This window comes from Ictidomys tridecemlineatus, chromosome 9 (genome assembly GCF_052094955.1).
Source record: "Ictidomys tridecemlineatus isolate mIctTri1 chromosome 9, mIctTri1.hap1, whole genome shotgun sequence".
NCBI classification, from domain to species: Eukaryota; Metazoa; Chordata; class Mammalia; order Rodentia; family Sciuridae; genus Ictidomys; species Ictidomys tridecemlineatus.
The window spans coordinates 104073885-104100234 of NC_135485.1; the positions used below are offsets into that span (position 1 = coordinate 104073885).

General features: G+C 41.0%; 1 protein-coding gene across 6 annotated transcripts in view; it reads left to right on the plus strand.

Moving 5' to 3' along the window:
* Positions 1-26350, plus strand: part of Tspan5 (tetraspanin 5) — a 167461-nt gene that overhangs the window by 23033 nt on the left and 118078 nt on the right. The window contains exon 1 of one of the 6 annotated variants that reach the window (XM_078021889.1): positions 1138-1172. The exons of the other annotated variants lie outside the window; for them this stretch is intronic. The gene's annotated coding sequence lies outside the window, so the exon portion shown is untranslated. Of the gene's footprint in view, positions 1-1137; positions 1173-26350 lie in introns of those variants that run through there. 6 annotated transcript variants of the gene reach the window in all.

Consider the following 26350-nt stretch of genomic DNA (forward strand, 5'->3'; position numbering starts at 1 on the left):
TGTTCTTTTTACAAGAGCCTAGTTTTGTTTTACCTGTGATTTTTGAGACAAATAGACTATGAGGAATTTCTATTATCTTTATAGCTGGGCAGAGTTACCAGCCCCTGGTATGTGCCTTTTTCCGTCCTTAGGTGACCTGGGTCAGACAACCATCAAGAAAGTCTGTAGTACTAGGTAAAGTGCCTATGTTGGGAGATAATTCTCCATAGGTCTCTCATGGTTCTACACATGTTTTTGAGCTGAGGTACTGATTCTGGCTCTTATCAGTTATATAACTGTTAATTATAAATGATTCTTTCTCTAAATTGCCCAAACCAGTTTGGGGGCTAATCTGAGTGTCATTTTCCAGTGCACTGTTTGACTGCTTGAAAACAATTCAATCCATAAATTTCAAAGTGTCTTCTCAAGGAAATTTGTATAGGAAAAAGCCATGGATGAGAGATGCCCATTAAAAAATATTTGGTTTCCCTATGTTCTGGAGCCTCCCTTGTAGTACATTTCACTGTGAGTGCTATTTGTATTGTCATGTGGGAAATGGAACTTGGGGACCTGGCACACATGCTGATACTGTGGCTACTGCTGTGCTGTGAATAATAAATTGTTCTTTGTTTCCAAATCAAGAGTTTCATGTCTTCTGTCAGCATCCATGAAATTGTTAGTCTTACTCACTAGCACCTACATAGTGTGTCTCACTCCCCTGCTTTAAAAACTAAAAGCTAAAACTGAGCCCTTGCATGGTACTGTGTTTTAGTCAGCTTTTTTGCCACTGTGATGAAAGGACCTGACCAGAACAACTATAGAGGAGGAAAGGTTTATTTAGGGACTCACGGTTGCAGAAGTCTCAATCCATAGACAGCAGGCTTCATTCCTCAGGGCTGGAGGTAAGGCTAAACATCATGGCAGAAGAGTTCAGCTTATACGATGATCAGAAAGCAGAGAGACAGAGAGATCTATACTTGCCAAAGATACAAATTATACCCCAAAGCCATGTCCCCAGTTTTCATCTCCTCTACCCTACCACTTCAGTTACCACTCAGTTAAATCCCATCATGGGATTAATTCACTGATTGGGTTAAGACTCTCACAACCTAATCATTTCTCCACTGAACCTTCTTGCATTGTCTCATATGTGAGCTTTTGGGGGACACCTCACATCTGAACCATAACATACTGTAAGTAATAATACTTTGTCAATCTTAACTTGATCATTGTGCTTTCTAATTCTCCTATTACCTGTTCCTAACTTGCCTTATTGCTGTACCTCCCTTCCTTCCCCAAAACTCCCTTCTTTCTACTCTGCTGCAGGGAGATTTCTCCAGTGGCAAAATGATTGTGTCACACTCCCCTGCTTTAAAAACTAAAATAGTTCTTCATTTGGACAGGACTAAGGCCAAACATCATTATAGGGATCTTGCCTTTTCTCACCTATCTCATTTTCACATTGGTATCCTGTTCCTTTGCCTTATCTGGAAGGAGCAAAGGGGTATTTAAGTACTCTAGGGTCCTCTGCCATGTTGCAGTCCACTGTTTATGCAGGTGTCACTTGATCTTTTTCCCATGGAAAAGTAAGGATTGGGAACTGTGGACTTATTTATGTCTCCTGTAACTGCATTTATCTCTGATTTCAATGATATTTTTGTCTATCTTCTATCAAATGTATGATATCTATCCATCATTAAAAATTTTGTCAAGAATTAGGTCATGAGTGCAAGGTACTTCCGAGCTTGAATAGCTGCTGCTACTGCCATTTTTTTAAGAGTTGGTTCTAGAATTATAACCTTCACCTGCTTTCCTTAAGCTTCCTCTACCCCTCACCTTACCCCACTCCATGATTTAGGGAGACCTCATTTTAGCTATTCAGTCCTTTAGTGTGTATTTCTTATAGCTATTTCCAGAAGGAATATTTTTAAAACCATAAAAAGCATGCCTAAGGCTAGGGGTGTGGCTCAGTGGTGGAACATGCACCTAACATGCCCTGGCTTCATTTCCTAGCACCAAAACAACAACAAGCTACAAGCAAGCACACATACCTAAATCTGGTGTAAAACTGAAAAGATGGAGCTTATATATTTTTCTTCTGATTTCTTCTGTGTGTATAGAGAGGGAGCCATGGAGTGCGTTCTGTTAAAAGTGCCAGTCTGGTACACAATACCTTTTTTGATTTGAGTGGTTCTGGCCAATATGTTTTATAATACCCCCTACCCCCACCCCCGCGCACTTATGCACCTTATTTTCCACCTGATGGTCTTTGATTCACAGCAAATTGTTTGCTTTCTAACAAAGGGAAAATCAAAGGGGCCTGTAAATGGTTAAAATCAAGTTGACCATTAAACTGTGAGTTTTTACAAGCTGCCAAAATCATACGGGGTCTGTTCTGTACAGCTAGGTCCAGCACTGGAACTGTTTTAAACAAAAGGGAAAAGATAAAAGCCCCAGTCAGTGAATCCCTCTGTCGTGTAGGGAGTTCATTGGTGGGACTGCACCTCCACAGGTGTCTTGTCACGATGACCCTTGTTGGTGTGATTCCTTTAGGGGCCGGCTTCCCACTGTCCTTGCAGGTCCCTTTGGGACAGGACCTGGATGACTGGGTTTTGTCCTAGGTGTTGGCAGGGCCTGGCTTCTGGAAGGCATTCCATAAATTGTTTTGAATGCATGAGTGACTAAACAAGAAAAGATGAGGGTGCTTAGTTAACCGTAAAGTGTTCGCCAAATGTGCACTAATTTTTCCTTGCATCCGTGATGTGGAAACATGTGCTGCTGCAGGAGCAGGGAGCTGATGGTGGAGATTGGGGGAAGGACCCTTGGCTTTCTCGAGATTTCCTTGTGCTTCTGTCCTTTCTTGCCTCTCCCCGAAAGCTTGGCAGGCCTGGCGTAGAAGCAAGTCCCGAGCAGCAGATGGTCCAACACTTGTGATCCTTTTTAGTTCAAACCTAAAGGACTTTCCAAAGAATGGACTTCTTTAGTCTCGTCCCCCACCCCCTTCACATGGGTTTATAATACCTTTAATCTTTTAATCATCTCCACCTAATTTTCCCCACCTCTGTGCTGGTCTTCATCTGTAGAGATTTATCTGGATTTGACATGTCGAGAATATTCTGTGCTGAATATCCAGAATATCTTTTCTCCCAGAGCTACAGATCTCTTCTTTGTGTTTCTTGGATACTTTCTGGAACCCTTAATGGAGTTGGGATATATCTAGTAAGATAAGGAGGTGGTGACTGTATTTTTAGAAATTCAATTCAGGACAGAGAATTTAACATAGGATTTTCCCTCCATTTTATAGCAAACATTTTGAAATAGCACATGTGAAGTAAACCACATTTAATGAACGGGTTTTATTACAAATAATTTTATTACTCAAAAACGAGGGAAAAGGACTTTTTTGTGCATGTCAGTTGTCAGTATTTGAATATTTGAAATGGAAATTTTCCTAGAAAATCTGGGATATGGTAATATCAGGAAAATTCTATGCTGTAATTCATACTTGAGTCATAGGTAGTTTTCCTTTGGTGGTTTATGTAGGGCAGGGCAAGAGCCCCTTGGACCCATTTGCTATAGAGCTACCTTCTGGAAGAGCTGTGGCCCTCCCTCCCTGCCCCCTCCAGCCCTTGTGATAGCTCTCCGAACTGCTGGGTGTGTTTGTGCTGTCAGGGTCACTTAAAATGTCATTGCTTTGTGAAAGATGGAGTTTGATACAAATCTAAGCTGTTAGTAATTTTTACTGTGTTTGATCATCTTGAAATGCATTGGAGTTCTTAGTTTTATATGCAGAAGGAGCTGGACAGTGTCCCTTTTCCTATGTGTGATGTGTTTCATGAAATTTCAGTCTTCGGTGGTTCAGGGTGGTGCAGCCAGCACCTCCTTTGTGTATACCATTCCTTTGTGTGTATTTATCAGATTCTCTCAAAGGGTGAATGCCAATCATTTTCAGTTCTGTTTACAAACAAAAATTTGTTTCTCAAAGTGCTGAAATAAATAGGGAACAGCTGTGATTTTCAGTCCTCAGAAGGATTTGAGATTTGAATGGCATCTCTGAAGATGAAACCCAACTTCCTGTATCAAGGAGAACTCTGATAACCTCATCTTCAGTTGTATTGTTAGATGGCATACTGAACAGGTCACGGCAAACACTGAGAATTCTTGAGTTGTTTAGGTGAATCTGTCTTGTTTCGATTGCTGGAAGGATCATTGATTTGTGGGTGTGGAAACACTTGGTAGGTTAGTTTTAACATTTGCATTTCATTTTAACATCATCAGCAGGGATTTTGGAGACAGTAAAACAAGATTATAAGGCCACCCTGAGGCAATTTAAGGTTATATAAGGAACCTGCTTTGCTATCTTAGGTTCAGGCCCTTTTTTCTAGCTGACCCAGAATCTCAGAAACCTCACTCATCACCAGGGTTTTTGGATTTTACCTCGCAGTCTCTCTCTTTGTCCTCTTTAGTCAAATCACACAGACATGACCCTGGGCCAAACCTCCATCCTCCTCCAAACTGTGCTGGTCTCCTGCTGTCTGTCTGCATCCTGCTTTCTTCCCTGTGGTCCATGCTTTGCCCTGTGCCAGAATGGTCCTGTTCCCTTTCTATCTGATCATGACACTCCCATCTTACAAGTGACCTCTGAGCTTCTTGCTACCCCTGGTGTAGCCTAAGTCCCTCCCGGTCTGCTCTTCCCCCTCCAGGACCCACTTGGAGGCCTGGTCCTCTCTTTCTCCTCTCTTTCTCTCTCTCTCTGGAATCCCCCTCTTTCTCCCCACTGAGGTTAACCCTTGGAATATTCTGTCATACCACCCAAGACCTTTCCTTCAAAACACCTGTGGTTATTAGGATAGATCATTATTACGTATTTGGGTGGTTATTTGATTGTATCCTGCGCTAGGCAGTCAGTTTGAAGCGCTCCAGAGGACTTTGTTTTCCATGACAGTGTGGGTTTACACCTATAGTTCCTCTTTCACTTTCAGAGTTACTCATTGTTGGGTGATAGTCTATAAGCTGAACTTGGAAAGCCCAAGGATGTGAAAACATTCAGGTAAAGGGTCGCATTATCAAGCTCCTAGAGCAGGAGAACTGGGTTTGGGGTTGCTGTTGCTTAACTCTGATTCTGGCTGAAGATAATTTTTATGCTAGAAACTCTGGCAGCAGATACAAGTATGCATGCTTTTATTATTTTGAAGAGATAAGAACATTCTCTGTGCACCTGGGTTTTAGAATGTGATAGTGGGAGACATGGAGACTGTTACATAAATGGAAAATAAACACAAGAGTGGCAGAGGTAAGTACTTCTGCAAGCCAGAGGCCAGAGGCCGATAAACTTGACAGAAGGAGTTGAGGATGCTTTTGTTTGTGTTTGGAGAACTGTTCTTATTCCAGGGCAGCTGCTCTCCAGACCATACATTTAGTGGGCTGTGGAGAGAGGCTTCCCCTTCTCTGTTCATTCCTCCACACAAAGAAGGCGATGTAGACAGTGCCGCAGTGAACTTGAGCTAAAAAGAAATAAAACCTAAAAGGTGGCACAAGACCCTGGTCTCTTAGACCTCTTTGACTTGGAGCCAATGCTCACCTGCCTCCAGGAGGGCGATGAAGAATGGAGTGAGAACGTGCTTTGCAAGGCATTTTCAAATTGCTAGGTCCCTTCAGGGGGAAAAGGGCTTTTTGTGACAAGGGTCTGACGACAATTTTTATCAGATTCCATAGCCTGAGTTTTCAAAACATAACAACAGCAAAAAGCCTCTTTCAGGCCTGACTTGTCCACAACAGTTGAACCAGCCCTTGAAGTGGTGGATTCCTTCATGTTGGCCCTGCAGGGCTAGGCATCCAAGGAAGGCTCACAGAGGCCCATGCAATCAAGAAGAGTGGCTAGAAAACAAAAGAACAGAAAAATCATGGGAGAAGCTGCCTTTGCCCTTGCGCAGGTGTGTTCATTGCATAGATGTGGGCAGCCACTCCCTTCCCCAGGGCCAGGCATGGAGGATACACAGGGAGTGCTTCCGAAATATTAGGGTGGGTAAATGAGAGGTGGTTGGTGGGCCTGGTGAAATGTCCTTTTTTTTGCTTTTCTCCACGTTCTGTACGAGGGGTGTGCTGTGCTTCCTGTGCAACACAGAGAGCCTCCAGAGTGTTAGGATGTGGGAGATGCACAGGCCTCCAATGATTCGCCAGCCTAATGATTCAGCAAAGTATTTGCAAGGTTTCTCTAATCCTTAAATATCTACAACAGGCTGAATTTGGATTGGCTGAAAAGAAAGGTGAAACGAGGTAATCATAATTATATGATTTTTTTCCAAGTTCTGGCATCTTGTGTTCTCTGCCAGCCAGAAATATTCCAGCAGAACCGTGGTAATGCCTTTCATCTGCTAAGCCTTCCAGATGGCAGTTTCTCAGCCAGTGTGCAGAAGAGAGCGTTTGAGATTCATGAGGGAGGTTAATTCCCCTCCTTGATGTGACCCAGTGAACTCTTGTTTGCTAATCGCGTTTAGCACCAGTGTTGTGTCGCCCTGAGCTTCTTAGCCCTGCAGTCCACCGGGCCTCCTTTCAACGGGAGAAAGGCTTCAACTTCTCATTAATAAAAGACCATCTAAATAGACCCCATCCAAATCCAGAGAACTCTTTGTGCTCTGAGTGGACTCTAAATTCCTTGTGGATGGGGGGCGCCCCTTCTGCTGGGAAGCACCTGTGGGCTGCGAGGCCCTCTGTGGACATCACCTGTTCCTGTCCTGGGTACAGTCTCAGTTTGAGGGGTGGAGAGAATCCTTCCTCTGGCTAAGGGATCTTCCCTTTTGCTCATTCAGTCCAGGGATGTTCTAGAATGTGCTTGGCTGGGCTGCCGTACGAGATGGTTTAGAATGATTTGTAAGCTCTAAGGCCAAGGGAGGAAAGATATAAAATAAGTACCTAAAAGGGAAGTGGTGTGTAGGTCAAAGGGTGGAGCAGTGAAGGAACGCTTCAGAGATCCTGTTAGGGATTGGCTGAGCAGAACACAGGCCATATTTTTTCCGTCTGACCTACTGCCTATCACATTAGCTCCAAGTCAAAGAGGTCTAAGAGACCAGGGTCCTTGGTCTTTATCTTGTTCTCATTCCCTTTGAGACCCCTTGAAGGCTACCCTGAGTGTGCCTCTCTTGAAACTCTTGTGCTGTTGAGTAGCTGCACGGAGACTACCACTTACTTCGTCTCTGTTGGTTTTGTTCTCTACCTAGAGAGTAAACTCATTGAGGACAGGGGCCAACTACATCCATGTCAAATGCAGTTAGTGCAGATGATTTGCAGTGCTTAGTTGAGTATTTTTATCGACCAGTAATACCTGGTTATAAAAATATGACAAGACAGTTCAACAGTGACTTAAATATATGCAGGTTATATGATCTTTTAAAAATGTTTTCTTTTTTATTTTTTTTTAAGGAAAGCACAAGTTTGTGGTGAGCAGCACATGTTGATCCATTCATTCTTTCATTCATTTCACTACCAGGCTCTACCATTGAGCATAACAGTCTTTTTCTTCATTGATATTTTTTAATCTTGCATTTTTACTGCACTAGGGATTTTCTTTAAACTTGATAATTATTTTGATAAATCTTTATCACTTGGACACTAGCTTAGAGCTAATTCTTTTCTATTAAGTACCTTTTAGAGTGGCTGACCATAAACCATTTGAGAAATTACCACATTTTATTAATGACTTTGGAGATTTAGCAGCAACTTAAATTGATAAAAATAGAATGTGCTTTGAGCAGAAGATGATCATGAGACAGTGTTTGAAAGCAGGGTAGGGATAAGGATGAATATAATATTCTCAGTTTAGGCAAGTGTATCAAAATGACACAAAGCTGGCAATAAGTGTGTTTCTTTCTTTTTTCTTTTTAATTCTTAGATGTTGCTTAAGAAGTGGTGAGCACTGTTAGAATGCTGCTGCTATGTTACTAGTTCACTTGATCCTTCCAGTGACCCTGTGAGGTGCCTGCACGTTTATTCTTTACATTGTACAAAGGAGGCTATTGAGGTAGAGAGGTTGTGAGGCTTGTCTATAGCCATGGCCGAGGGCTCAGAAATAATCCCTGCGGGACCAAAGATGTTCTGATTAGGTACATAGTGGAGATTATGACTCAAAAGATTGTACAATAACAAATTGTGATATTTAGTCCTTTGCCCATTTAGGGCAATTGTACTTACTGATTTTTTCACAGGATAATATATATGTGTGCTTATGATTGTTTAGTTTTTTTTTTAATTTAACTTTGGCAAAACATATACAGCTATGATGCTTCATTTTTAACCTATGTAAAAACAAATGACTTCACCTTTTGATAAGCTAAGAGATATTCAAAGAGTTATCGTTTCCAAAGCAAAGTGATTTCAAAGATGATCAACTTTGCCTTTGCCACTGATACTTGTGAAAATGCCATTTAGAGAAATCCTAAAATTTATACACAATAATACTAGTTTATGCGTGCTTTCACATTGAAGTCTTGTTGGGACAGAATGTTTATAATAAAGCTCAATATTGATATCTTAGCAAGTGGGGTGGTGGGGTGGGTTTTGTTGCTTTTTAAAAAGCTAGGTTGCAGATTGCTATGTTTAGAAGGATTAGGCGGAAAACAAGCCAGAAAGGGTCCATGCTGGGAGTGTGCTGGGGAGTGTGGGACGAGGGTTGGCCATTCTTCTGCCCTTCGTCAGGAGAGCTGCTTTCTTCCAGGCAGGTGGTTGACCAGGGAGCAGGCACCTGTGTTGCCAAGTCTAACCATTTCCCAGCAGCAACATTCTAATGCCGCGTGTTTAAAATGAGAATTTCTCAACTTTATGACTTTGGAAGAAAATTCATACAAACCAATACCAGGCAGCATAGTAGACACCGCATACAGAGGGAAGTAGATGACTTGAGAGGTCACTATGTTAATCTGTAGATTTCCCTGTTGGCACATTGAGCCCATACCTCCTTTCAGTTGCCTGTTGATGTTTGGATTATATTGTATGTAGTGGTGGCCTTCAAAAAGTTGCATGTAGGTTAATTTGGGCTTTTGTGTGTTTGTTTTTCCCTGTGTTTTTACAGTAGGTTGTACCTTATTATGGGAGATTGGAAGACTTCTGATGTGTCCTTTTGAACAGTGAATAGCCACTTGTTATATTTGTTCTGTGTATGTATACTTCCTTGTTCAAATGGGGAACACTGTTCATGCACATTGTTGAATCAAGGAGGTCATGAACTAGGCATACTTGGGGTCACATGGAGATTCTTCTTGCTGCAGAGTTTGTTGTAATGAGGTTTGACCTGTCAGGGGAGCTGTAGATGTTTGGACGAGTGTTCAGTCCTTAATACTGGTATCTAAATTCTAGGCATGTTGCCTGAAACTCCCAGTTTCAAAAAAAATCTATGTCAATCTGTTCCTCTATCACCTAGTGCTATTGCTTTTTTCCCTCTTGTTTTATATTTAATCATTCTCTGTGACTCACAATAGCAGTCCAGTCCAAAGAATTACTTTTGCTATTTCCAGCCCCATCATTATTTTTATGTAAAAAGTATGTTTTGAGTTACAGCAATTCATGGAGATCAAGCTTCTGCTCTTTAGGGAGAAGAGGGATGTCATTTACAGCAGAGTTTATACAGACCAATGTTCTGCTGCGTGCTGTTTCCACTGTAATCTAGGGGGTTTGTTTACATTTACACTTAAAGAAAAATGACCATATTTGGGCTGATTCTAAGCCAAGATGATATAGGCCCAAAGTTTTTCTTGGCGGATTGGAGGAGCAAAGGGAATAGAAACATTTGGAAGAAATAGTTCTTGTTTCCCCCTGTTTTATGCACTGGGCATTTCATTCACAGCCTGTCTGATGTGTGGCATTTGCTCATGTTATTCTGGTTTCTTTTGTGTTTTCTATCCCCCTCTCCCTACCTTTTGAAGCAATTTCAGAATTAAAGTTGCAGGAACGCTAAAAGAAGAGCTCCTGCTGCCTGCACAGCAAGACTCCCTTGGGCTGCCCAGTTGTCTCAGCGATGACCTTACCAGTAGAAGGATCCAGCTCAGCGGCCGTACCTCACTCGCAGTCTCTCTAGGCTCCCTCTGTCTCTGAAGGATTTCTTCATTCTTTCCTTGTCTTTGTGATGGTGACAGTTTTGAAGATTGTGGGCCAATGGCATGTACCATTGCCTTCCTTTACTTAGAGGATGTACTTTATTCTGCCTGAAAGTCCAATTCCTGCTACCTACAGTGAGGACCTGTTTTTTTCCTCTCCTCCAGTTTCCTATAATGCTTTATTAATCAAATATTCTTTATTCTTGAGCATTTATATGATATTCATTCACTGATACAACCGATAAATACAGAACCCACAACCCATCAGTTTTGCATCTGTGGATTCAACTAACAACAGATGGAAAATATTTGGGGGAAAACTGGTTCTGTACTAACTGTGTAGACTTTTTTTTTTTCATGCAGTTATTTCCTAAACATTCCAGTGTTGCTATTTTTTTTTTTGTAGCATATACACCGTATTAGGTATTTGTATTGTGTTAGGGATTAGAAATGATCTGAAGTATGTGGGAGGATGAGTGTGGATTGTATGCGAATACTACACCATTTTATCTGAGGGACTTGGAACATATGATTTTGATGTCCTTAGGGATCCTAGAACCAGTCCTCTCTGGATTCTGAGGGACAACTGTACTTTTAACTTCTACTGTGTGCCAGGTGGATACATTTCAGAACAAAACCATTTAAGGAAAAAATCCTGCACTCATGAGGCTAACATTGTGTGTGTGTGTGTGTGTGTGTGTGTGTGTGTGTGTTTGTGTGTGTGTAACAGATAAATTAATAAAAAAGTAAATATGATAGCTGGTGATAAATGCTAAAGAGTGTTCACTCAGGCAGAGAAAGGGATGGGGTGAGTTTTTGATGAACATTCCCATGAAGGTGATTATGGAACAGGAACCCCTAGGAAGTGGAGGAACAGACTGTGCAGATATCTGTGGGGTGGTGCAGCAGAGGGAACCAAAGGGGTGTGAAGGTTGGTTGGGAGGCTGGCTGCCCAGGTCCAGGGAGAAGGCAGCCTGGAGGCTGTAGCTGAGAGTGGGAGGAAACAGAGAGGTGATGCTGGAAGGTTATTCCAGGCTTGTGGCCATTGAAAGGGAGAGAAACTCTCAGAGAGTTTTGAACCCAGAAGCTCTGTGATCTGACTTATACCTTAAAATGGATCCCTTTGTTGTATAGAGAATAGCAGATAAGCCCAGTAGGAATAAAAGGTAGAAACAGAGAGAACAATTAAGGGAGACTAGGATAAGCATTTTGTACAACTGTTTTGTTCTCTGTCACATCAAAGGGACTCCATGATTCTCAGACTTATGAATGGGGCAGAATTTCCTGAGCTATTGCTGAATGAGGCTGATTGCTCTACAAAGAAATTAGAACTTGTTAGGTCTCACCTATGTTGTCAGAAACCACCTCCAGGTGATTCTCATGTGGATGGTCCTTGAAGCACATGTTAGTAAATACAAAAACAAGTGATTCTGGAATGAGTGAATAATTGGGTTATGGAAAATCATTTAGAGATACTTAAATATGAAGTGTTTCTACTTTTATTGCCTTATTTCTCTTTATTTCTTGTGGACAACTTAAAAAATACGATAGTATGAAGTTTCTCTCAAAACTTAATCTGACACAGGAAGATGGAACTAGGCCTAGCTATTGTTTTTCGAGAGAAGATGTTAATTTTATGAAGTAAACATAAAAGTCTGACATTCTATTTTCCTGCCTCTAAATACACGATTTTCAGAGGAATGAATAAATGCTACTAATAGGGTTCATTCACAAAAGAGCTATTAAATGTTTCAAGAGGAAATTGGATTCAGGGAATAGGTTGGATGACGCCACTAAAGATAGATAATAGCCAGTGAGTAATTGAGAGCCAAGTGGACCACATCTGCCTTGGCCTTGCATTGCACCAGAGCTTCTGGGGAAGGAAAGGGTTTGGCCTTAAAAATGCTGTTACAGGCAAAGCATTAAGGGACTTTAGTTTTTTTCTCCTTGATGATGTTAATTTCAGTTTTGCCTGGGTGATCTTGGGTCACATTTGAAAAGAGGGCATCCTTGTTTAACTGGGTGATGTCGTGGTCAAATTCATGGGCCTCAAAACCAGAATAGCTCCACATCCTGTTCTGAAACGTCAGTGTTGATTCTGGGCCAGTCCTATCACCTTGATTGCTTTGGAGGAGGAACAATAATACCTCTTTTCTGAGACCATGGTGAGAATAGAGTTAATGCCTATAAAGAATTACAATGGCATTACTCAATAATTACGAGCTTTTTCTCTTCCTCCCCTGCTGTTATTATTATCATCATCATTATTATGTTTTAGTGCTTTCAAATCATATTTTGTTCTGGAACACAGCAAATTTTCAGTGATTGTTTTTTTTTGGGATAGTTATTGGTCATGTCTGAAAATGTGCTCATTAATGCCTCTGGAAAAGAGAAAATCCAATTCTTTTGTGTGGTGTTAATCCTCTGTATTTGTGATCAACACTTTCTTGAAGTAGATTGCTATCATTATAACATGGACTTTCTTTCCCTCTATCAAAGAGGGATGTTCCCACTTGCTTCAGGAACATGTGGTAAAAATTAATGAATAAGTTAATGTTTGTGGCTCTACTCCATTAATTACTAATTAGCAGTAGATAGTACACTTATAGTCTCTCCAAGTACTATCATCAAACTGGTTTTCTGAAGTTGGGGCATTGATTAAAAAGACTTTTTTTATGCATTATGGGGAACTGCTTTATAAAAGCTTTATCGCCACATACAAATGAAATGAATGAACTAAAGGTACACTGTCCATCCACAACTACAAAAAAAAAAAGAAAAAAGAAACCTCTTTACTGTTGCTTTAATGATGTGAACATCACTCCATGTATCCAAAACCAGGAAAAAAAAAAAAAAACACTTAACTTGTTTTCAGGGCTCTTAGTAATAAAATGTTACTTAATAAGTAATTAATAAGATATGGGAAACCAGTATCTTTCAATTTTGACATTTAATTCTTATAACAGATAATGTAGTGTGGTAGAGATAGTCCTAGCATTGTGTTTTTATTTTTTCAAGTTTATATTTCAGTTTGTGTCATTAGAGGCAATATTTGGATCTTCTGTTCCTGAGACTTTTGTCAGTAAAACAGATGTAATAATGCCTGCTTATTGTATCAGGTTGTTGTAAGGATTTGGAAGAATATATGTTAAATATCAAATGTGGCTGATTATACCGAATACAATGATTTTATTACTTTTTTCAATATGATTCTATTTGGCAATATAACTAGAACTGATTTCCTAATTTTCATATAAAGCAATAGAAGATATCATTTAGTTGTAATATTAATTGGATTCTGCCTAATATAGACTTATCTTTAAACTGATTTCTAAACTTGGGGAAGGAACCTATTCTGTCAATGGACAAGGTTAAATTTTTCAAAGGATGTCGGTATAAAGTCAATATGGAATTTGTGCATATATGTGTGTATTTTATTCAAATAAAGTGATTTAGTGTAATTCTATTTTACAATTTCTAATATTGTATGTTTTCTGTGAGCCATCAAAGGAGTAAGAGGTGGATCTGATTCCACCAAGGAGATGGGTCTAGATCCCACGAGGACCAGTGGCCTAGGCCCAGACTGGTTCTGGTACTCTTCTAAAGGTAGTGTTAATCTCAGGAGTCCTTTGTGCACATAATTAAAAGTTAAAATTCAATTCCTCCCATTATAGGCCTGAAAGAATTAGCCTATCTCTTGGTATGTAAGAAGAATTTTATAATCTCTGGAACTATAGCTTTTGAGAAACAAAATAAACTGTAATTTTGCAATGGGACAGAGAATATTATGATAGGTTTATTCTTCGGATTCTCATCTTTTGATTTGACTCTGTAATTAAATACCTTCTTGTCAGCAGGGAGGGTGTAGAGGAACGATAATATTCTCCTGCTTTAATCGCTGTTGATTTTTTAGTGATTCTTTGAAGTGGTGTCCAACTGTCTTCTCCAGCTTTTAGATGCTTTGAAGAAACAATAGAAACTTGTTAAGTACATAACCAGATTTCTTTCCACACGGTTCCCCTCAGAGAGGACTATTTTAAGCTGGATAGGTTTGATGTCTGGACTGAAAAGCATTTATACACCGGTTCTGATAAGAGGTCAAGTAGTTTAACCTCTTACACATCAGACAGGGGGAACTAAAACCATTCCTATTGGGGCTGGGGTTGTGGCTCAATGGTAGAGCACTTGCTTGGCAAGTGTGAGGCAACTGGGTTCAATCCTCAGCACCACATAAAAAAATAAACAAATAAAAAAAAAATAAAGATATTGTGTCCATCTTCAACTAAAAAAAATATATTTTTAAAAAAAAAAAAAAAAAAAAAAAAAAAAAAAAATAAAACCATTCCTATGCACTGCCACCAACCCTCCTCCCAAAAAAGGAAGGGAAGAAAAGGGAAAATATAGAAAGAAGTAAAATAGTGCTTATCTATTTTTGTTCAAGTGTCAGAATTTAGAACCTTTTCAGATCTTCTCTTTCTTATTATGGTTTGTGAATCTGCTAAGTCTCCTTTCTTTATCCACCAATTTCATCACTTTGTTAAGTTCTGTTTATCATGCTTCTTTTTGTAGACTCATTTTCTTCCACTCTATTATTTGTACTTGGAATTCCTAAAAAAATCAGTTGAAGCCTTTTTTTTTTTAGAAATTTTTTTAATATTTATTTTTTAGTTCTCGGTGGACACAACATCTTTGTTGGTATGTGGTGCTGAGGATCGAATCCGGGCCGCATGCATGCCAGGCGAGCGCGCTACCGCTTGAGCCACATCCCTAGCCCAGTTGAAGCCTTTCTTTTTCTAGACTTGTACTTTCTGTTTAGGCATCTCTTCCATGCCCATGGTTGCTGAGTCTCAAATTTTAACTCCACAGCCAACTGACTTCCAAGCTCCAGACCAACTGTCCTACCTGACATGCCCACTTGAATGTTTTAGAAGGCATGTCAAAGCCATCCATCCAAAACTGAACTCATGCTCTTTCATGAAAGCTGGTTCCTCTGACTTTTTTTTTTTTTTTTTTGAAGCATAGTTCATTATTCACCCCATTTGCTGTAAGCTCTCCAGAGAACCTTCAGACACTACTAGTGAGAATGAAAAGAACATAACTGCTGTGGATAAGCATTTTAGTGAATCTTTGAAAGATTCAGCAGAGAATTACCATATGACCTAGCAGTTCCACTCCTAGGTATGTAAGTTTAAGAGTATTGAAAACAGGTTTTCAAATGTTCAGTGGTAGCTTATACATAACAGCCCCAAAGCGGAAACCTCACAGATGTCCATCACTGATGACTGTGTAAATAAACTGGTCTCTCCATACAGCGAAGTAAAAGGGAATGAGGTGGCAATACATGTTATAATGTGGATGACCTCGAGAGGGAAGATGGGAGGGGAGGGGAGGGAAGGGGGGATAGTAGGGGATAGGAAAGGTAGCAGAATACAACAGTCACTAATATGCCATTATGTAAAAATGTGAGTATGTAACAGAAGTGAGTCTGCAATATGTATTTGGAGAGTTCAAAACCCAATTGAGTCAAATGTATGAAAGATGATATATCATGAGCTCTGTAATGTTTTGAACAATCAATAAAAAAAATGAAAAAAAAATGTGGATGTACTTGGAAACATTCTGCTAAATGACAGAAGCCATACACAAAGACCTCGTGTTATAGGGTCCACTTACATAAGTGTCCAGAATAGGCAAATCCACAGAAATAGTGGTGGTTTATGGGCAGTTTTTGACATTTCTTGACATGTAGACCGATCACCCCAATCTCTGCCTTCATCTTCACATGCTGTTATCCCCTTGTCCATTTCTGGGTCCAGATTTCCTCATTTTATCAGGACATGGTCAAAAATGGATTAGGGTCCACCCCCGAAGACCTCGTTCTAACTAATTATACCTACAATGACTATATTTCCAAATAAAGTCACATTTTGTGGTACTGGTTATAAACTTCAACATATGAATTTTTGTGATATGCTGTGTAATCTATAACACTGACTTTCATATGAAGTTTACATTGATTAAAATGAATAAAATAAAGAATGGAAAAAATAAAAAAAAGATTAAAGTCACATATACACACAATAAGATAAAATAAACCAAATAAAAATAGTGTCTCAAGGGACTTCTAACTGCTCTTCAGTAAGAGACCAAGCCCTGAACATGGCTGACCTCTGCCCACCAGTCACCTGGCTGCCTGGCTGGCCTCTGCCCAGCTAGAGGGCCTTTTTATCCTCATCTCTGCTGCTACTGCTGCTGCCTTGGTGCTCTCCCTGCCTGCCAGGCCCTAGGCCTGCCACTGCCTCTCTGTCCCTTCCATTTGACGGGATTCGTATCACCCTTCCATCTTAGCCTGTGCTACTTTCATGGAGACAGCTCACGTGACTTCCCAGCACAAGGCAGCTCTTCATGACTACAGCTTCTTTGTTTTGGTCCTCCACTGCCATGTCCTCCACACCAAATCACCATGAGGTTGAACAGCAATGGTTCTGTGACACTCCTGGATCCTGTGGGTCAGGAATCCAGACAGGACACAGCCAGGGTGGCTCCTCTCTCCTCCATGTCAGCTGGAACCTCAGCTGGGAAGAGGTGAACAGCTGGAGGCAGGAGTCCCAGGGGAGCCTTTCCACTCTGTCTGCACTGGCTTGACTCCAAGGCAAGGCTCAGCTGGGACCCGGGACCAGAGCTTCTGCCCACTGTTTTCCTTCATGTGGCTTAGACCTCCTCGCAGCAGGATGGCCTCAAGGTAGTCAGGCTTCTCTCAGGGTTTTTCAGGATGCCAGGAGTGAGTGTTCCAGCCATTAAAAAAAAAAAAAAAATGCAAGAAGCCGCCTGGCCTCTTTTGAGTGGCTTTGAAGTCACATAGCCTCAGTTCCTTCATATTCTTTCTATGAAACTGTCATGAACTTGCCTAGATCCACAAAGAGGGGCCACAGGGGGAGACATATCAGAATTTGAATCCATGTTTTAAAATCTGCCAACATACTTAGTGATCTTATCTGAATGTTTATGCCCCCCCGCAATTCATGCTGAAACTTTGTCCCCAGTTGATAACACTAACAGGTGGGCCCTTGAGGAGTGATTGGGTCTTAAAGGTAAAATGGGATTACTGCTCCTATAAAAGACCTGAGGGAGTCTTTTTGCCCCTTCTATCATGTAAGGACACAATGTAAAGGTACCAGGTATGGAGCAGAGAGCTGACCCTTACCAGGCCCTAAATCTACTGGTGCCTTGATCTTGGACTTTCTAACCTCCAGAGCTGTGAGAAATAAATGTCTGTGGTTTATAAGTTACCCAGTTAATGGTATTTTCATTATAGCAGCCCAAATAGGCTGATGCTCATCAATCTGAGTTCTTTCACAACGCTCTTCTGTAAATCACCTTCCTTTGTGCTATTATTTGATAGATTTCTGCCTTTCTAGATAGGCAATAAGCTTATTTTGCCCACCACAATACTCGCAGCATCTAGCATGGTAGCTGGCGTACAGTAGGTGCTTGGTAAGACAATGAAATGAAAGTTGACTGTGAAGATTTTTAAAAAGTGGTGTAAGGAAATCCATTCACTGTACCATAAATATCACAAGCGTGTGTGCAGCAGATCCAAGCGTGATCAACAGTAAACGGGCCCAGTGGCTTGTGGCTTTATTGTTTCATCTCAGGATCTCAGTTCAGCAGTAAATCCTAGGCTGCCTTTGACTAGGATACTACAGGAGCTGCCACCCAAGAGAAAGTCATATTGACACCTGCAATAAAACAGCAACATAAATATAAGTGCAGCCAAATGTTTGCCAAATGGATTCCTCAAAAGAGAATAAACAGAATTAAAAATTTAAGGTTTAAATAGGCTGGTACTAATAGGCTTCTATGTGTACTTATGGATTTCTATTCTTCTTGGAGGAAGAAAGGAAGGTAGTGACTGATAGTTTATTCATTTATTTATATTTATTTATTTATTTGTTGTTTTTAACAGACTGACTTTGTTACAGCTCCACAGGGCTAATTATGTTTATTTAATACTTCATGTAGAATTTAGAATGTGTTTTCCCCTCCCATCTCCCTAGATTCTTATTTCCTTTAAAAACTTCAAGTCTAAGACAGCGCACAGACAACCTTGCCAGGCACACGATTCACTTGTTCCCCCAGCTTTTGCCCAGCTGTTCAACAGCTGTGCCACAGACATGTTAGATGAGTGTTGGCTTCCCTCTTTGCCTGTAAAATCTCAAGGCACTCATTTACACAGACCTCTTAAAAGGCAGGGTGATATAGTTCAATAAATTAATATGTAGTTCTGATTTTTCCTCCTACACACCAAAGACCCCAAGGCCCTATGGCTTTGCAGTGGACCTAGGTTTGACCCTTGGCCTGTCACCTTTTAATGACATAATCTTTGGCAAAGTAATTACCATCCATATGCTTCCCTCACTTAACAAAAGGATGAGAGTAGGGATAATAGAGATGTTAGAAAGATTTAGTGAGCTCATACGAAGATCCTAGTATTCTGTGTATGCTGCCACTATAATCCCATTGACTGGAGAGACTGAGGCAGGAAGATTGCAAGTTTGAAGCCAATCTCAGCAAGTTAGCAAGATTCTGTCTCAAAATAAAATTGAAAGGGCTGGGGATGTAGCTCAGTGGTAGAGTGCCCGTGGATTCAGTTCCCAGTGCTAGGAGAAAAAAAGCAGATCCTAGTACAGTCTGTCACGTGGTAAGTCAGTAGTGACTATTACAACAGTTATATAGGTGTCATTTCTTGGGGTCCACTTGTAAGTTATATAGTATTATTTAAATGGCTTTTAAAGAACGTTAATCTTATTCTGGTTTTGCTTCTAATTGCAAAGTAAGTATATGCTGCTGTAGGTCTTGGGTACTAGTATATCATTAGACTGATCATTCCTACCTTGTCTTTGTTTCATACTTGGGGCCTTTGCTTCGAAAAGTGTCTATTAAAGATAAATCTAACTGAAATTGAGAAATGGTTCCAAATTCTAGGAGTTCAGAAAATCAAATGTGATTTTTCTTTGGTTTTCTAAGCTCTTTGGTAGTTCATGCTGCCAGACAGAATGCAGGGTCTTGCTTGTTCCAGGACCTTTGATTTAAAGCTGGCTCCTCTGTTTCCACACAGGTTCCCAGTGAGCCTGGCTCTTCCCAAGGTCGTGGATGAGAGCCCCATTCCCTCTGTTCACAAGACCAGGGAAGGTGGCAGATGCTGTGGCCTGTCGTGAAGTGAAGTTGGAGGAGGGAGGGTTTCCTAACAGATGGTTTCTTGGATATCTGGGGCCTGTCCAGCTCTGAGCTTTGAAAACGATGGGCCAGGCCCTGTACTGGCACAGATACAGGCATGGTTGCCAGAACAGGAAGCAGGGTCCTGGGGTGATGTCTTTGGGGGCAGCTGGTGGGCTGGCACCCTCAGCACTGGCTTCCCAGGGTGGGTGAGGTGATTGTATGTGGTGCAGTAACAACAGTGAGGTGGGAAACTGGGCCTGGGATCTGAAGAGGTCAAAACCACATTGGAGCAGTTGGCATTTTAGAAGGGGTATCAGCCACGGTGTCCTATAGGATTTGTACTTCCTTTGGCATGGATGGAAATGTGTGAATGTGGGTGCCAAAGATATGCACATCTTACACCAGTTAGCCAGAGTTCCTGATTATATGGAGCTGTAAGCGATGTTTGTAGGAAGGTGTGGCTGTAAGTGATGTTTGTAGGAAGGTGTGGCTGTCCTCTTTGATGTTGGCCTCCAAGGTCAGAGGGGTTTATCACAGACATTGCTAATATCCTCTGCTAGTCCTTTTGGAATAGTTAAATCATCCTTGCTGGGTTCTAATATTCATTTGCCTCTCATTAGCTGAGTGTCCTTGGGCAAACTGCTTACTCTTGCTGTGCCTAGCTTTCTTTATCTAAAAAATGAAGACCCAGATGAGATGATGATCTCTAATGTCTGAATCTGATCAAATAATTTTATGATATCTCTGTTTTGGTATTTGCCTCTTGGAATGAGTTCCACAAATTTCACTTCCGCGTACAGTAACACTTAGCACACTTTCTTTTGCTCTTAAATTTTTTCTTAAAAGATTTATTAGGTGGTACTTCCCTGTATCTGGTAGTCAAGAGTTCAGAAATCAGAGCCTATCATTATTTTATGGAGAGAAGGATCCAAACTTTCTCTCTTTGCATCCTTTAACTGATCTTGTCCCTTTTATTGTTGGGACAGTCTGGTCACAATTGCTTTTGGGGAGGAAAAGTTCAGAGAGCCTGGCATAGAATTATATAAAGACATTATTACCAGGACAGTGGAGACCATCTGGTCAACCCTTTGTGCTAAGAGAGATTGAGGCCCAGCAAGGTTTCCTGATGAATCTGAGGTGGTGAAGCCTGGGCTCCTAGAGGGCTGAGACTGTGTTTTGTTTACCTTGACATCCCCGCATCCCCTGAGCTGCAAAACCAGCCATTTTTTGTTTGTTTGTTTGTTTGAACAGCCTTGGTATGTAACCCTCCATAAGTCTCAGACATTAATTCTCCTCCACCTTAGAGATGTTGGATACCAAGTCATCCCTCTTCTGAAGCATCATTTTATGATGACAAACTCCGGGAGCCTTGGGTTTCCTCTGCAGCCTGGGCTGTGTCTCAGGAGTTGGCCTTGGGCCCCTGAAGTTATCTTCGCAAGTGTTCGCTTCTTGCCTCCTCGCTCACAATTCCTTTTGTCTGAGTTTTTAACTTAAAAGAGGGAAACAGAGGTACAATTCTGAGGTGTGGCGCAGATTCTATGGAATATGAGGAAGTAAGGGGCTGAGTGGGTTGAGTTAATATGGAACTAAGAGACCAGAGTGTGGGGAGAGGCAGCCAGAAGGGCCTTGTCCATCTGCCCAGGTTGGGATGAGGCTCTCCTGTAGAGCTCTGGGAAGCCGGAAACAATCTGGAGAGGTTTATGAGCATTGTCTAAAGTGACTTTTAGCATCTCTGTTTTGTTTTCTTTTGACTCTCACTTGCTCTCCCTTTTACTTTGCCATAGCTGCCAAATGGCTTTATAACAGTTCCAAGGACTTTGCTGCCAGCAGACTTGCCCAGTTTTTCTTTAATTCCACCTGTTTCTCCACATAGTAAATGTGACACTCATACCTTATTTTCTTCATGGTAAGACATTAACTTTTCAAAACATCCCCGAAATTCCAATGAATCCAAGAATCAGTGTACATATTTAATGTAGTATTTTTCTTTTCCCTAAAAACAGAAAATCACTGCACCTGAGAATTTGGACTTCTTTTGTTTTTTATTTTGGTGTCAGGGATTAAACCCATGCTTGGCAAGTGCTCTATCACTGAGCCACATTCCTAGCCCACTGGATTTGTGTTGTTATTGTTGTTGTTTTTCATGAAGAGACAAGCTGCAGAAACAAGAGAAATTATTGGAAAGAGAGGTCAATGTCAACCATAAAGGTGGGAACAATTTGCTAAGTGAAGTTGGAAAGTATTGTACAGTTGGGTTCCACATTCATGGAGTTAACTAACTGCAGATTTAATGTTTTGTTTTTTGTTTTAAATTTGGTTGTGGGGCTATAGGGGTACATGTCAGTAATCACAGAAACTTGGGAGGCTGAGGCAGGAAAATGGAAAATTTGAGGCCAGTCTGGACAACTTGGTGAAACTCTGTCTCAAAATAAAAAAATAAAAAGGAGAGGTGATGTGGCTCACTGGTTGAGCATTCTTGAGTTCAATCTCGGTACCCCCCCCCCAAAAAAAAAATTAAATAAAAGCTGTACTAAATGTGTATAGACATTTTTCCTTGTCATGGTTCCCTAAACTGCACAGTATAACAATTATTTACATAGTATTTACATAGTATTAAAGGTGCTAAGTAACCTAGAGTTGATTTAAAGTATACAGGAGAATGCATTCAAACATTTTATAAGGGACTTGAGCATCCACAGATTTTAGTGTCCGTAGGGGACCTGAAACCAGTTCCTTGTGACCACCAAGGGACGATTCTATTTTCTTTGTCCCTGAGGTTTTCAGGCTCATATAAACTTTGCAGGAAGGCAGCCTCTTGAGGATTCTCAGCAAAGCCATGAGGCTGGTCCCAGGGCACAGAAACTTTCTAGCAGAGTTTATCTTCACAGGTTGCATGTGGCAAAAGAAATGGGAATCCTTAGAATATCTGAAGATGTAAACTGTGGCCCTTGGCCTGGGCTCACAGGTTATTCTAGGTCCAAGGCAGTGTTAGGGATGTCACCAGCAGAAGTTTGTGACTACTATTTTCTTCTGCTGGGATGACTGTGATGAGCCAGCTAATTACTATCATCTCTGTTTAAGTAGAGCTTTTTATTTTTATTTATTTATTTTTTGGGTACTGGAGATTGAACCCAGGGGCACTTGGCCACTGAGTCACATCCCCAGCCCTGTTTTGCATTTTATTTAGAGACAGGGTCTCACTGAGTTGCTTAGCATCTTGCTTTTGCTGAGGCTGGCTTTGAACTCATCATCCTCCAGCCTCAGCCTCCTGAGCTGCTGGGAACACATACCTGTGCTACCACGCCTGGCTAAGAAGAGCTTTTAATTAAATGCATTGGTATATGCTGTAGCTAGCAGGGCATTGTGTGTGTGTGTGTGTGTGTGTGTGTGTGTGTGTGTATGTGCACCCAGGAGTGAGTGGGTGGATGATGGTGGAGGTGGTTGGCTGCAAGGCCATTTAGCTCTGTCCTTACATTTATAAAGGGCTTCAAATTCATTTCTTTCATGTTGTCTCTGCATGAACTCATACATTCAGTCATAGAGACAGACTGGCAGGATTGAAAGAAGACGGCATTCATCATCCAAATTTACATTTGTTTCTCATTAACAGACATTCTGCCTGTAGTGCACTATGAATTAATATGTTTTATAAATCTTGTAACTGTCTTATGAAGAGCATAATTAGTCATAAGTGTTTGGGTGTTAGAAATGTTAATTTGTTCAATGTAGGCATTAAAATGTTTTGTCACTTCTTTATTTTTAACATCACTGCGAGCTTCAAATGAGAAGAGTGGCTACACCTCTCCTGACCTCGGGAAGGGAAAGGCCCCGTTCACCTGGCTTTGCACTGGCTGTCTGGATCACATGCTCACTCTGGCCCAATCAGCTGGGATGAGGGGACTCACTGGGTATAGAAATCTTTGCTCCTGGGACCTAGACCAGTTATGGCCTCTTCCCTCAGAAAGTGCTGTGGGTGTGGGAGGCCCATAACTGGGTTGAAGATTCGGAACATAGGAGTCTGGCTAATGAGACTAAGGAGTACAGCCCTAAGCAGAATTCTGATTTAGTCCTGAGATTCCTAAAGTTTTAAGAAGCTCAGTGCATTTTCAGCCTCTATGCTTATGAACTACAGATCAGTGACACCGAATGACTTTTAAAAACTGGGAAGACAGTAAAATTCATTTCTGCTTTGAGATATCAAACTACTGCTAAACTACTTTCTTTAAAATGAAATAATTGCTTAAGCAGTTGGTGGTGGTTTTGGAAAAAATTCAGACTGAATGGCTCTATGAGAAAAACAGTTCCAAAAATAAGTAGAAGATAAAGAGATGCAAGGGGGCATTCAGTCAGCTACACGAAGGCTGAAAGTGATAATTGGTTGTGCTTAGGGAGGGTTAAAATTGGAAAGCAATGTAAAAATGCAGCTCAAGCCATTTGGGGGACTTTGAAATAAAAAAATTGATATTTGATAGTAACAGAGTCCATGCATTTTTAAATTCACAAACCAGCATCTCTAACCCTCCCTCTCCCCCAATTTCTCTTTATCAATCTGTAATAATTTATGCTATAATCCCCATCAAGAGATATTTTAGGCAGGACTAGGCAGTCACCAGTTTTGATGTTGTTTGTCCAAAGTTTTGTTGTCTACAGTTGGGACCAGAAAATTTTATGGCATATTAGCAAATGATGGAGTAAATAGTCTGGGACCACATTGTGTTATGAGGGAAGGGATTTTGGACCTGGGTGTTTTGCAGAGTCCACATTTGCATGATTAGAGAGCAGAGGATTATGGGTAAAATGTGTATAACTTCTAAAGTAGCCTAGTATATATGGATTTTTGTTCATTCACAAAATATCTTCTCTCTGTACTTGTTGAATCCATAATATCTTGATTTATGATGATCATTTATGGTGCATTCAACATATCTAGAAATACCATAAGTGGGTAGAGTATTGGCACCATTTATAAGCCTGTTCCTTTAATGGAATGATGATGCTTATCAGAAATTGTAGCATTATTGCAAATTTTTCTTCAGACTTTTTCATATGGAGTGATTCGCTTGGTATTTCAGTATATTATTTTTCCAGGAAAATGTCAAGTTAGTACTCCTCTCAAAAGGGCATTGTACATCTGAATTACCTGTGGGACTTTAAAGAAAACAAACAAAACAGATTTTGGACTCACTCTAGATCTGACTTAATCTCCAGTCCTGGGCCTGGACACTGTACTTTTAATTCTCATGTCTCTTCTTACCACCTTCATTCTTTCAGGTAATACATACTGAGCTGGGTCTGAAATGGTGAAGAAAAAAGAAATGATTCTTGACTTCTTGCTATTTATCTGTATGAGCAAGAATCAGATAATAAATACATGAATACTGGTGGGAAAAAAATCCCCATAATTACAAACTGCAATAAGTGCTATGGGGAAAATACTAGAACACAGGGGGCAGTGCAAGAGAGTAATAGGAAGCTCACTTTGGATGGGAGGGAAGACCTTCTGAGGAGGAAATCTTGCAGCTGAAAACGTGATTGGTAGAGAGGAATTAACCCTGAGAAGAGAGGGCAAGAGTTTGCAGGCAGAGGGGCAACGTGGTGGGAGGCCTGACCTAGGAATGGCAGGTGGGTTTGAAGATGTGAGGTAGATACTGGTGGCCCCAGAATGGGGAGTGAGAGAGGAATGCGCGACTGGGAGAGGTGACAGATGGACATTCTTTGCCCCCTGTTCTATGGTTCCTTTGTCCTGTGATTGCAAAATGACTTGCTTAAATGTCCCTTTAAAGGAAGAAGGGTAACCTTGCCAGTTATAGAGCCTTGTCACTGTTTAGTTCTGCTAAGCAAGTTCTAGGGTGGCTGTTGGCTTTGTTTTGGGAGTTGTCAATGGACTTTGCTTGAAAACATTACAAGAACTGCAAGATTAGTTTAAGCAAAAGAATGTAATTGAAGGCTGCATCATTGTTCTTTCACATCCCTTGGTGTTGGGCCATTGTCTTGCAGCCTTTTCAGTCCTTGTTCCCTGTCAGCTGCTAGGAGCACTGGGCTGTAAGCCTTCACCCCCAACCTGGCTTTTTGTAGAGCAGAGCTTAGAGCTTGCTTCCTCTTTCCTCCCCTTCCCCATAGGAAAGAGAGTTCACTAGTTGCTCTTTAAAATGAATGTACCTCAGCTGCTAGTGAAGGAATTCTGATGGATTTACTGGTGGGTGGTAGTTTCTCTTTAGAATTAGGATCCCCAGGAAACATTAGGTTCAACTACATTATTGATAAAAATGCCATATCCATTTAAAATATGGCACAGAGTCCTATGGGCAGTGAGGTGGTTCTCTGCCCAAGTGCTCCTGACTGAGGACAAGTAAGGGCAGAATCCAGTGAAATGCAGCCCTATCTCCACCCACCAAGGCATAAAGTTGGGTCAGCCCAGTGGAGCGGGGTGTGTGTGTCTTTTTTTCTTTTCTATTTCTAATGAAGACCACTTATCAAGTCTAGTCCATCCCATTTTCTAACCTCCTCAAGAGGGACCGTAAGAGTTGGCTCTGTCTCTGTTTGAGAGACCCCTCAGTGAGCTCTAGGCCCCTCCCACTTGCCCAGGAAGGCCCTGTTCTTCTTCTTTTTGGTACTGGGAATTGAACCTAGGGACACTGAGCTACATTTCCAGTCCTTCCCTCCCGCGCATGCCCCGCCATCCCCCAATTTTGAGACAGGGTCTCACAAAGTTTAGTGGAGTTCTTGCTGGAAGACTCTGTTCTTACCTGGTAAGATAAGGGGCTGCTTCATTTTTCTGCCCTATTACTAGTTTTAATGGACACAGTTGTGCAATAAGTGCATACCAACCATATTTATGAATATTTAACATATTAACATATTTTAAATGCTTTTGTTACCATACTAAACTCACATTTTAACTTCTTATTAAAAAAAAGTGGTATTTGTGTTTTAGCAGGTGCACTCAATTCCTTCCTGGGCAGTACTGTCTGCAGCGTGTACTGGCTGGTTGTGGTTCCACCTGCACTCCTGTACAAAGGATGCCTCCTGTAACTTCAAAGCACTTGTACTTTAATATTTTATTTGAT